This window comes from Heterocephalus glaber, unplaced genomic scaffold, assembly GCF_053883595.1.
Source record: "Heterocephalus glaber isolate CG9 unplaced genomic scaffold, H.glaber_assembly_v1.0 deba00001463, whole genome shotgun sequence".
Classification (NCBI taxonomy): domain Eukaryota; kingdom Metazoa; phylum Chordata; class Mammalia; order Rodentia; family Bathyergidae; genus Heterocephalus; species Heterocephalus glaber.
The window spans coordinates 12,894,939-12,907,171 of NW_028258310.1; the positions used below are offsets into that span (position 1 = coordinate 12,894,939).

General features: G+C 40.6%; 1 protein-coding gene across 2 annotated transcripts in view; it reads left to right on the forward strand.

The window, feature by feature from the left end:
- Dpysl3 (dihydropyrimidinase like 3) overlaps nt 1-12,233 on the forward strand; it is a 107,266-nt gene that overhangs the window by 52,446 nt on the left and 42,587 nt on the right. The gene's annotated exons all lie outside the window — the stretch shown is intronic.

Sequence of the window (12,233 nt, forward strand, 5' to 3'; positions counted from 1 at the left end):
ACTTTTTTTTTTCTTCCCTCGGTATGTTTCACATTTTTGAAAAAATGTCATTTCTCTCCCTAATCCCCCCAAACGCCGACTTTTTAGAGCAGATTTTAGTTTGCAGTCACAGGCGCACGCCGTGTGCATGCCGTGACCTAGTGCCATTGTGTGCAAGAGCGAGCCCAGGCCGGCCAGTGTCAGAGGCGCTGGGCGTGCACCCGGGGCGGTACGGACGCCGCATCCTCCCTCGCGTCCCCAGACACTCTCCTGAGCAGAATGCCGCGTCCTGGTCTGAGATTGCCCTGTGAGGTGCTGAACAGATGCCCCCAATTGTAGGGGCCTATGGCAGGCTGGGAAGGGCATTAAAACCAGAAACAAAAGCCGCTGACATATCTTAGTTTAGCAAGAATCAAGTATGATCGTCTTTGTCTGTAGGGAGTAAAATGGTGTGTGTGTGTGTGTGTGTGTGTGTGTGTGTGTGTGTGTGTGTGTGTGTGTGTCTAGTGGAGGAATGGGTGGCTACTCCATCTTTGCAAGGCGAACAAAGGAAGTGATCAACTGGCCCCTGGGAGGTTCTGCAGCTGCCCCAGGGCAGAGCTTTACCTGCAACCGCAGTTGATTTGCTCAGATCTGCCAGGTTTTGCTGTGGGCCTCATCAGTTTGTACTTACTCATTGTTCTTGGATACTCTGTGCATTGCGATTATGAGACAGGACCTTACTCTGCACAGCCAGGGAGATGCCTTTCTTGCACCTAGTGCACTTTATTGTCAGGTGGTTTATTTCTATTGCAGCACCTTACATACCATCCACTTTCCCAGCGCCTGAGCTTCACTTCACCCAACTGCACCCCACCCCTGCAGCTATTCAGCTGGTTCCAGGTTTAAAAAAAAACACTGGGGGGAGAGGGAATGTTGAGCTAGTTAAAGATCCTTTTGCCTGGTAGAGTTTTGGGTTTAAACAGGTCCTCTCCTATCAGTACCTGGTATCATCCACTTTCCATTATTAAACATTCTGTGGCTTTTACAGTGCAAAGTATCTTTTCACTGCTGTCTTTGCAAAGAGCTGTAAAAGGTATCATTCAAAAAAAAAAAAAGGTTAGGATCAAAGCTTAATTTTTATACTTTTCACTCAGGAGATGATAGAACCACAGCTCTCGTGCTATTACATGTAGGAAGCATGCTGCATGTATGTGCCACTTACTTACATCTAGTATACATGTGCCAGTTCTCCTTTTTGAGAAAAACACAGAACTGATAGTTTTTTCCTTCTCATCTGAAGACTGCAATGATTCTTATGGACTCAGCTGTGACATGGCCATTCAGGGCCACACCCATTCTTTTAGGTATCATTTAATCCAACTTTAAAGAAAGATAAAGAAATTAAGCCTTGATCACTTGTTTCAGAAGCCCAAGGAAATGTGGCTGTGCCCTGATCTCAGGGCCCGCCCGGTTTGCAACTGGTTTCCTTTTGTTTCTGTTTGGATGGTCTTCCCTGGGGTACACCCTTCCTTCAGAGCTGCTCCCATAGTTTCTTTGCCTGTGGGGTGTGGTGCTGCATAGCAGCCTCTCCTGGAATTGAGGCTGTGTCTCCAGCAGCAGCAACAGGAGCAGACAGTGGCTGTGAATTTCTTGAAACCAGGCTGCCTTGTGTTCATTGTTAAAACCAGGCAGATAACAAGGAGGAGAATGGCAGGAGGGCTTGGTCTTTGGGAATAAGGAATCCATTTGTAGATTTTCTCATGCTTTGTGTTTGCATTTCCATGAACAAAGATTCTGTTTTAGAAAAAAAAAAATTTGTATGCCTGCATATCTATAGAAGATGGTTATTTATATGCTTCAATGGTTGAGGTATAGTTAAAAACAAAAATATGGACACAGATCTACATGTACAGCAAGTGTGATAAATGATCTAAATAAATGTGTATCCCTTGCTTTTGATGTCAGTACGTTTTTAAAACAGCAATATTCTGAAATTTGAATTAAATTAAATTCCTTGTGTCCTCTCTCCTGTAAAGGCTGTAAAGGCTGCCCCACCCAGTAGCTGAAGTGCCACTATAATCTGAGGACTGAGGGGGGCAGTCTAACCTGGTCCTGTCCCCTTTGCCTCGCTAGGCACCACCTTATGCCACCATTTTTGGACAGAATAGGGGTGCTGTATTTTTGTTTGTTTTCTCCATCCACTTATTTTTGCTGCCCTCCTGAGATCAAAGCCTTCTAGGGGGAATCTCTTGCTGGAGGGCTGCAGATTTACATTGTTCCTTTTCAGAACACCTGTGAAGATCATCTGCCCTACCTCAGCACTAACCCTTGCTTCTAAATATCCGAGAGTCACCAACCAGTCTGGGTGGTTCAACAAATGAAGGCAAAGGACTTTGTATCTCCACTCTGATACAGTGATTGTGGATAGGTTCTAGTGATTGTCATTTATGTGAATGAATTCATTAAAAATTGTTCCTAACAATAATGGCTCATATCTAGTGAATGTTTATTCTGTGTCAGATATTGTGTCATTTGCCTCACATATATTGTCTAATTTGACTGTTCAATCAATACTGTCTGAGAGAGAGGTACCATAGTTATCCTATTTTATAGATTTTTTAAAGTTTAGAAAAATCTCTTACCTTTTATATTAAATAAGACTAAAGACAATATTTGGAATGTTAGCCACCATACCAGTTCTGCAGAGAGAAAGATTTGATAGTTACAGTTGTTGTTTTCCTGATACAAGGTAAACTTGGAGCTGACCACAGGAATGAGCAGGACCCTAAAACTTAGATTCCAGTGCTTTATATGTATCTTATTGGACTCTGCAGAAAACCATTTCTGAGTTTATGAAATTGATATACACAGTATCATACTGATACATATAGTATCATATGGAGATATAATTGAAAACATAAAAATATGGACATAGATCTGCATATACAGAGATGAAGATCTACATATGTAAGTAGGGGAAATCAGTTATTTGAAATCACACAGCAAGAGTTTTGAGGCAAAGCTGGAAATGAAACGCAAGGCTTGTCCAACATCAAAGCTGAGGCTATCCTGAGAAAACTGCTGTTTCCCTGAGGCATGTGCAGCCATGAGTTTTTGAAAGGTATGGATAAAGAGCTCCAGGATTCCCTCTGTTAGACAGAGAACAGAGACCTGGCTTTCTGCACCTACTAATTGGACTTCTGTAAACACTGTTTTACAAATAATGCATTTCTGCTCCAGTAGAGGTTGAGCTCTGTGTGTGATATTTGGAAATTGCTGGAAGACATATTGTTCGTTAGGAATGCCACTTGGAAAGTTCAGTCTAGGGCATTTGTGAGCCCTCTGATGTTCCTTGAAAAAGGGTATGATTGTGAGTGCTGTGGGTGTCATAAACACCCAGGTCTCTGTGGCTGTTGAACTAGAGCCTAGTACTAGACTAGATCCCAAGGAAGGATCAGTGCAGCCCCAGGAACTCCTTGCTTTAGTGCCATGTAAGAATGGGAAGAAAGGGCTGGAAGTTCAGCTTAGTGGTAGAGCACTTGCTCAGCATGCACAAGGTTCTGGGTTCAATCCTCAGCATCACACAAAAAAGGGGAGAAATGAAAAATTAGGAGGTGGAAGGTTAGAGTTTGGGAGACCAAAGGAAAAGTCACCCCATACCAGCCCTATCCATGTAAGGGATCTTGGAAAGTAAATTCCAGAGTAAAAGATAGAAGAAGAATAATCAGACACAGGAATGGAAAGCATCTTAGATATCTGATCATGGAAATCTCAGCCCAGGCTTTGCCTATGCTGTTCATTTAGTACTTTATATTTTGACCAGGTATGCAATGATCCCCAGACATGTTATTCCTCTTTCTCCAAATATTAGCAAAATGCCTCAAGTGCATAAAGAGCTCTGAATATTGCTAGCTGTAACTGAGCTAGCTGGGCACTTGGGGGAATTCTAGATAGATTTCCTGAGCGATTCAAGTCTACATGCAAACTATCAGTGTGTAAATAAAGGTCCACTCTTCTTATTTCGCTGGATATTCACTCATAAGGTCAAATGAGGTAGTGACCATCAATGTGGTCTGTGAACACCAGGTGTACTTTAAGATAGTCAACACTGATTTATTTATAAAATCAAACTACTTTGGAATGTGGAAATTAATAAAGGAAGATTTGGCAAAGGTTTGCTTTGCAAACAGACTACCTAAGAAACTTTTTAAACACAAATTTTTAAAAACAAAAATGAACATGATGCTATATAAAATCACCATTATTTTTCTTGCTTCAGTTATGTTACAGTGTTCCACAGGAGCGATCATTTCTGACAGTCCAACAGAGCCTCTAGACTATTTTTGGACTTTGATCCAGAAATTCTCCCTCAACCCAAATACAGAACATTTTCCTAATTTAGTTGAACTGTATGTTTTTAAGTCCTAATCTGCTTCTGACCTACAATGTCACAGATTATGGCTACATTTTCTAGTAGGTTCTTTACAACTCAATTTTCACTTGCTTCACTCTGTCCCTTTTCTGGAGTTAGAAAAAAATTAAATTTGAAAAAGAACAAAAATATCCCCTTATATCCTAAATGCCTTTTTATTCTTTAGCTATTGGCATATATTATTAAACCATTTGTATCTGCTTATTACATTTGAAAAATCACGAAATATTTACAACTATATGAGTGTGTACCTAGATGCACATGTGCTTCTGTTTATTTATATCAGTAGTTTTAACTAAAAGATGGCTGCAAATTTGAATGTGTCCTCAGATCCTGGGTGATGTCTGGAGGAGAACCAAACCACCCTCTGTTACTCCCTCTTCAAATCAATGTGCAGTTTTACCTTTTCTCCCTCTTTTCTTGAGCCCATTGGAACAAAATGAAAAAGACCTCAGAAAACCTAGAGAAATAGAGTTTTCTGTTGTGAGCCCCTTTTTTATCGAATCAAATTTAATACATGTCTGTTTTAACATACACCATAGAATCCTCCCTCCCCCGAACCAAACAATCTAGTTTGGTGAAAGAGGATGAAGCCCGCATCCAGTCCTCTCCTTGTAGTCCTGATCCCTACATGGAGCCCAGCATATAAACCACTCTCTTGAGGAACACTTCTGTTAATGAGATCATAGGGAACTTGGTAGTTAAGTGGGGCTAAGGACAGTGGAGCTGTTACTAATAGCTACCATTTAGTGAGTATCTGGGCACAAACTACAAGGATTATTTAATTTAATCCAAAATTTTTATAGGTACAATGATAAACCACCATTTCACATTCTGGAGAGAGGCTCAGAGACATTAAGTAACTTCGTTAAAGTCACATAGCTGAAAAAGCAAGTTCCTTAGGGTCCTCCTTCCCCAGAGTTTCATAGGCAGGAAAGCAGTAGTTCCATGTGCACAGGTGACTACTCCCTCCCTCCATCACCCACCTGTACCTGGTAGCTTGCAGTTGTGGTCCAGGGTTCACAGGGTGGAAGGAGTGGGGATGGTCTGGCCAAACCTGTCACATCACTGTTGGGACAGCTATGTATATGTCCTTTAGCAGTTGATCATGCATTGCTTCTGCCAGCTGTCTGAGCTAGCTTCTGGCTTTTGCCCAGGGGCATGTATGATGCTATTTTTTCTGCCTTGCTTAAGCGTGGATCTGGGCCCAAGGACTCTTCTCACTCTCTGTCCCTGTCCTTTTCCCAGACACAGAAGGAGGCAGGCTCCCCATTCCCATTTAGCCAAGCCAGGGCACACCCAGTAGTCTTAAGCCAGATGGGGGAGCTCCATGATAGAACTGTCCAGGAATCTATCTCGGACATCTGGAATTCAAGTACACATTTCTCATGTCTTAATCTCTTTTCTGTATGAGTGTCAGCCAGTGAGATATGAAGGATGAAATGAGATTTGTTTTTTAAAAGAGATGTTCATTGGATGAGTAGAGCAAAGGAGCTCTCTTGTCTTTGGACACAGTTCAAGAGAACATCAGAGGGAGTACTGGCATTCTGTGGTCAGGCCTGCCTTTGCCTTTGGTTTACTTGTGACTTTGAGTAAACTCTTATCATCCCTTTCAGATTCTGCACTGATAAAATGTGAGCATTGAGATTGATGATCCTGAGGTCCCTGCCAAAGCAGATGACCCTGTGAGCCAGCCCTTCCTCATTTTGTTCCAGATTCACAGAGAAGACATATAAGGTCTTCCTGTGAGGAAAGAGTGAAGGGTTGAAAATAGATGAGCGTGGCAGTTGCTGCCTTCTATTCAGCAGAACCAGCCAACATCTGTGCTGGATATAAGGGGCTTTGGTTGCTTTTTACCCTTAAAATCCCATCCATTTTTATTCAGGGAGTGGACTTAATTAATAGTGCAGAAGAGAAATGGAATAATGGTGATTGATAGAGATCCTTTCCCTTAGCAGAGCTTTAGCTTTAATTATAATGAGCATTATTGAAGTGATGCCATGATTTATTTGCTGTTTCTTGTGGAGAAGGCTACCATTGATAAAGACACAAAGGCAACAATTGCCCCAAACCTAGAGGAGTTAAACAAACAAGCAAACAAACAGAAAATAACCCCTAGTCTGTATATTCTCCCTCAGCTTTTTTCTGCTTCTCTTGCCAATATTTTAAATATGATGGCTGCCATCCAATGGAAATAAGCTACCCCAAAGGCTGAGCAATACCCTGAGTACTGCATGAAGTTACCACTGAATCTTGAGCACATAAGTCTCTGGCTGGCACATATTAAGTCCTCTGTAGAACTTTGGTGACTGAATGGATATATTCAGCGTTTACTTGGCAGGAATAATATCAAGGGAAAAGATGACCTGAAAAAGTACACATTTGTTCTTGAACATTATCCTCTTTCATTGACAACTTTCTAGAATATCAACTTTTAAGACATGACTATAAGAAACTGGCATAAGATCACTAAACGAAAAGAAATTTGACAGCACTTGAGCAGAACAAGCATGTTATTGTAATCCAGGGCCAGCCCTGGGCAAATGTGCCAGGGATCCATCCATCACTTATACTTCTTTCTCCCTTAGCCTCTCTTCCTCTTCTTCCAAATTCTGCATCTGGGTTCACTCTGAGCTTGTTAGAGGTCCACTTGGGTATTTTGAGTATAGATCATTTGGTTTATGGACTCACTAGGTCACTATGGAAGAGTCATCACTAGATACTTTTAAAGGAATCATCTATAATGGAAGGCAAAAATGGGAGAATTAAATATATATATATGGACCTAAACTTTTGATTAGAAAGCACTTGAAATGCTATATGTATTATAACAGTGTTTTGTATAATATAATTGAATATAATAGAAACATTTTCCTATTTTTTATTGAATTAAAAATAGTTACTGACCACCAGCCCTAAATCTAGCAGGATAAAGATTGTCATGGGAATATCTAATCTAGATAATATATAGGGAAAATAAGTTTGATAATAATAAGAGTTAATATTTATTCTATCCTATATTAAGTGCTTTTATTCAGGTATTTCATTTATTCCGCAAAATAGCTTGGGTAGGTAGACTTCCATCAAATATCTTTGTCTTAGTTACTTTTCTTGTTGCTGAGACAAAATACCTGACACCCAAAGTTAAAGCAGGAAAGGTTTATTGTACCTAACAGTTTGTAGAGGTTTCAGTCTATAATCAGCTGGCTCTAAGGCAGGAAGGCATGGCAGAGGGGCATTGCAGAAGAGAAATAGTTCATGGCAGGCAGAAGGCATCAAAGCAGCAAGCAGCAAAAACAAGCAGTAACCCTCTTTCTGTGCCTTATGTTCTGTCTAGGCTAAATGCTCTTAGGATGGGTAGCACTCATACCCAGGGTGGGCCTTCCTATTCTCCACTCCCAGAACTATGCCAAACCAATCAGTGGACTAATTTAATTATCATACACCCTTAATTCCAGCATCACACTCTAGATCCAGCCATCTCTGAAAACCCCCACCTATGACCGCATGAGTCTTTGAGGGGACATCTAGACATAACCCATAACAGTCTATTTTATTGATAAAGACATTTAGAGATTAAGTAATTTTCCTTCAGTGACACAAACCTTAAGCTGTGTAGCCAAAATTTGAACCTAAGTTTATTTGACTGAGAACCCACATTCCTAACAACACTATATGGTGCTAACTGAATCTCTTTTTTTTCCTTCTCCCACCCTTGGAGTCATGAAATATTGGCTCCACTTGGAGTTCACTTGCTTCGAGTGAGCCGTTCTCTCTGTACCTCTGTCCCCGGGAGTGTGAGTGGAACAGGTGATGGGCCATGGGAAAGGAGCTGTTTGGTGCTGCTCCTCTCCCCTACATGGGGTCGGCTCATGAGCACTACTTTGGCAGTGGGAAGGCCTTCCCATTGGGAGCAGCCTTGGTTCCTGGCATGTCCAGAGTGAGTCCACACACTGCTGTACTTATGCAAGAAGAATGCCGAGGAGATGGGCTTCCCTCTCAGCACTGAAGGCCAGTTTGTAATGAATTAGCAAAAATACCAATGAGGAATTCTTCTTACTGGTTTGCATGCCAACTTCTTATTCTATACCCTGTGCTGCATGCTCCAGCCTCTGAAATGAATCCTAAGCACAATTCTGCTGCAATTCAACTTGGCTCTGAAAACTTCGAGTCAGATCAGCTATTGAGATATTTTTTAAATCTAGCCTGCCACATAATGTTTGTTCTGTTTTATTTCCTCCTCCTTATTCTACAATATATTATGAAAGCTTTCTGTTTCAAATCTCATTCTGTAGTTTTAATTAGCTATATATCCATTGCTTGGGGAACTAGTTACATGAATCCCATTTTGTCAGAATAGTTTGATTGTTTCCAGGATCTTTGTATTAACAACAAAAAGAGAATGGCACAATGCTTGTAGTTTCTTAGTAGAAGTCAAATTAAAAGCAACTTCAAATGAGAGTTTGAATAATTTGCCCAAAAGCAATCAGTTCATGAGTCTTGGACCATTGATTTGAATCCCAATGTCTTTGCTGAAATGTCCCCCTTCCAGTGAATTCACCGGTGGTGCAAACCACTTTCTCTGTTTTCTTCAGCTTGAGAATGAGCACATTTGTTTTCTCATGACCATCTTTGCTTGCCTTCCTGTTTTACTGAGGCTGTTGACATTTGCAGAGGTGCAGAGTATGCTGGGACCTGAGGTTGCACAGCTGGAGAGGAGGAAACATGGCTGGTTCTTTATTCTCTGTCTCCTTATTGCCTTAACCTATAAGCTTGGAAGCTGGTTTTAATTTTGCATTTTCTGTGTTTATGTGTGTTTGTTTTAAAAACTTTCTCCCCTAATTCTTTCAAGAAGACCTTTATTTGAAAGCTTGCACTCTTTTTCTCTAAGCCAATCTGTTCCTCCGTTTTGATGAGATTACTTTGTTTGGGAATATTGATAAATTGAGAGGGGTTTCTCATTTATCCGACTAAGTAGGTTTAAATTATATTCTTATACATAGTAAGGACTTTCAGCAATTTAGAAGGTTTTAAGGGAATTAAATATAATGCCTGCTTCTAGAGATTTCATCCTGGGTTTATTCCACAAAGAAGATATATTTTGTTTTTATTTCAATCACTTCATTGTATACTGTATTGCAGACCCCTTTTTGGTATGAGAAAGCTTGGGTAAAACTTAGCTTTTCTTGATTATCGACAGGAAGTGAAGAAAATTATTATTCCAACCCCTTCATAGATATCATTAGGACAATGTGGTTCAAAGATGGAGAATAATTTGCCAAAGGTCACATAGTAAAATAGATTTAAAAAATACAGAGCATAGTATTCACTTTCCCTTGCTATAGTTTAGTGCTTTTCCTCCCCTTTTTTTTTTTTTTTTGAGAGGGAGAAGGGAGAGAAGTCTTATGGACTAAATTACTCCTCCTCCACCTCCTTCCCCATTCATACGTTGAAGCCTTAACCTTCAGTATCTCACAGTGTGACTGTTTGGAGAGAAGGTCCTTAAAGAGATAACTGAGTTAAATGAAGTCATTGGGGTGGCCTCAGTCTAATATGGCTGGTGTCTCGCAGGAAGGGAGGGTTGGGCACAGGCACACAGAGGAAGAGCATGTGAAGACCCAGGGAGGAGAGGACCTCCTGCAAACCAAGGAGAGCGGCCCAGGGAGAAACCAGCTCTGCAACCCCCTGATCTCAGGCTTTTAACCTACAGAATACTGAGAAAATAAATTGCTGTTGTTTCAGCCCAGAGTCTGTGTTACCTCTTTATGGCAACACTAGCAAAGCCATACAGAGGGAAAGTTTAAAACAAAGAATTTAAGATTTCCTAATTTCAAACTTGGGAATTCTCAATGAAATTAAGTAGAACACAGAAACCCAGATAATTAATATTTGCCAGAAATCATGCCATGCTAACACTTGTGTTTACTGATTTTAATCATATTTTATTTATGGCATTGTACTCAATCTTTATAACATGCCTGTATTATACTTCTCATTAGCTTCACTTTACAGATGAGGAAACCAAAGCTCAGAAAGTTAATTTATATAAAATTATGTAGTTATTAACTAACTGGCAGAGCTAGGTTGAAACTCACCTTCTTGTCTGACTTGAAAGCTTTCACTTACTGCTTGGTGCTGCTTCCCAATAGGAAAATTAATCCCAGCTGTTGTTTAGGGTCATTACTTATCAGGAGTTGTTTAATGTTAGGAGGAAGAAACAATGTACTCCAATGTCTCAGTGACCTGGGATCCACTGGATTGATTAGACAGGAAATATTTGACTCCTTCTTTTAGAGTTAAAAATGGAGATCAAGGAAATTTAAAAAGCTATCAAGGTGTTTAGATTTCATTAGAGTCTGCCCTTAGACTTGCCCTTTCACATGTCCAAATGAGCAGTTACACAGAATGAAGAATTAATGCTCATAATGATGGACCCTGGATCCTGGACAAATGCAGCCGGTCCATAGATAATCAGTTACTCACTCTGGGTCACATTTGTTAGCATGGGAAACCAAACTCATACAAATAATGTGAGTGACTTTTAAACTGTCTTTGCCGGAGTTTTACAATGATAAATTTTAGAAGTATTTTGAATAAGTGATAAATATGTAATTGGCAAAAAAAATACAATCCCCCCAAAAGAAACACACAATACACACAACCAAACACACACACACACCCCAAACTAACCTGAGTTACGGGTAAACCCAGGTATTACGATATGAAGAATACCAAGTGCTTTTAATATTGTATATAGATGGCTTTTTTGCAGCAGCTTTCTTCCCATTTTAAAGTTGTGTCATCTATTAATACCTAAATGTACATATTACTTATACTTTCACTCTGTCTCTCAGACGACAACAGTCAAGTTGAGAGGTGAGTGGGCTTTATTTTCGTCAGATGCTGGTGTTAAGTCCCTGCTTGAGTTAGGATGGGCTGTACAATATTGTTGGCTCCACCTTTACAATAGGGTCTTTAATTCAATGCTTGTCACCTTTCATCATTGCTACCACCCTACCTAGCTCATGCTTCTCTAAGCTTCCTGCTAGAACTCCCTAACCAACCTCTAAGCTTCCACTTTGCCTATTCCTAAATTTATTCTCCAGGAACAACCAGGGTGATTACTTTAAAATGTAAATCTGATCAAGTTACTACCTGTGCCCCACCCACCAAGCCTCTTCAAATAAAATGCAGGCCACTGTTGAGGTCCTGGGTGTCCTGGGGCCAACTGCCTGTCTGGGTCCCAGCCCTGCCATGATTCTTCAGTGACCTGGCATCGCTCGTGCCTTCCTCATCCTCTCTCGGATATGCCCCTTTCCCCCTTACACCTCCTGTACTTGCTATTTCCTTCACGTGGGAAGCAATTTTTTTTCTAGGACTTAAGTCACACAGATCTCTGCTCAGCTGACAGCTTCTTCAACATGCCTTGTTTGAGAACTTAGTCAAAATCACTCCCAGACTCTTCTCAGGCTCTACCCTCCCCTTATCCTCTTTCTAAATTTTTCTTATCTCTATTAAAATTATACTACCTACACAGCAATTTAGTTTTTCTTTGGCTTTTCAGCCACTACTGTAGCAGGACATTTATTTTGTTCATTACAACACCCTGGAACTATAACAGGGATTTGCCAACATTAAATAAAGGAATATAGAGATGAATGAATACAAAGTCAAACTGTCCCTTTATTTTAATCTAATGTACTTTCCCTAGGTTAAGTGGTTTGGGGTAGACAGTGTCTAGGAAAGAGGGCTAACAAAAGGCTGGGAGACTGTGGCCTATGATCACGACCATGTCTGTGAGGGTCCTCTCTGTATCACCAAGGTCTTACTCAGTCTACCC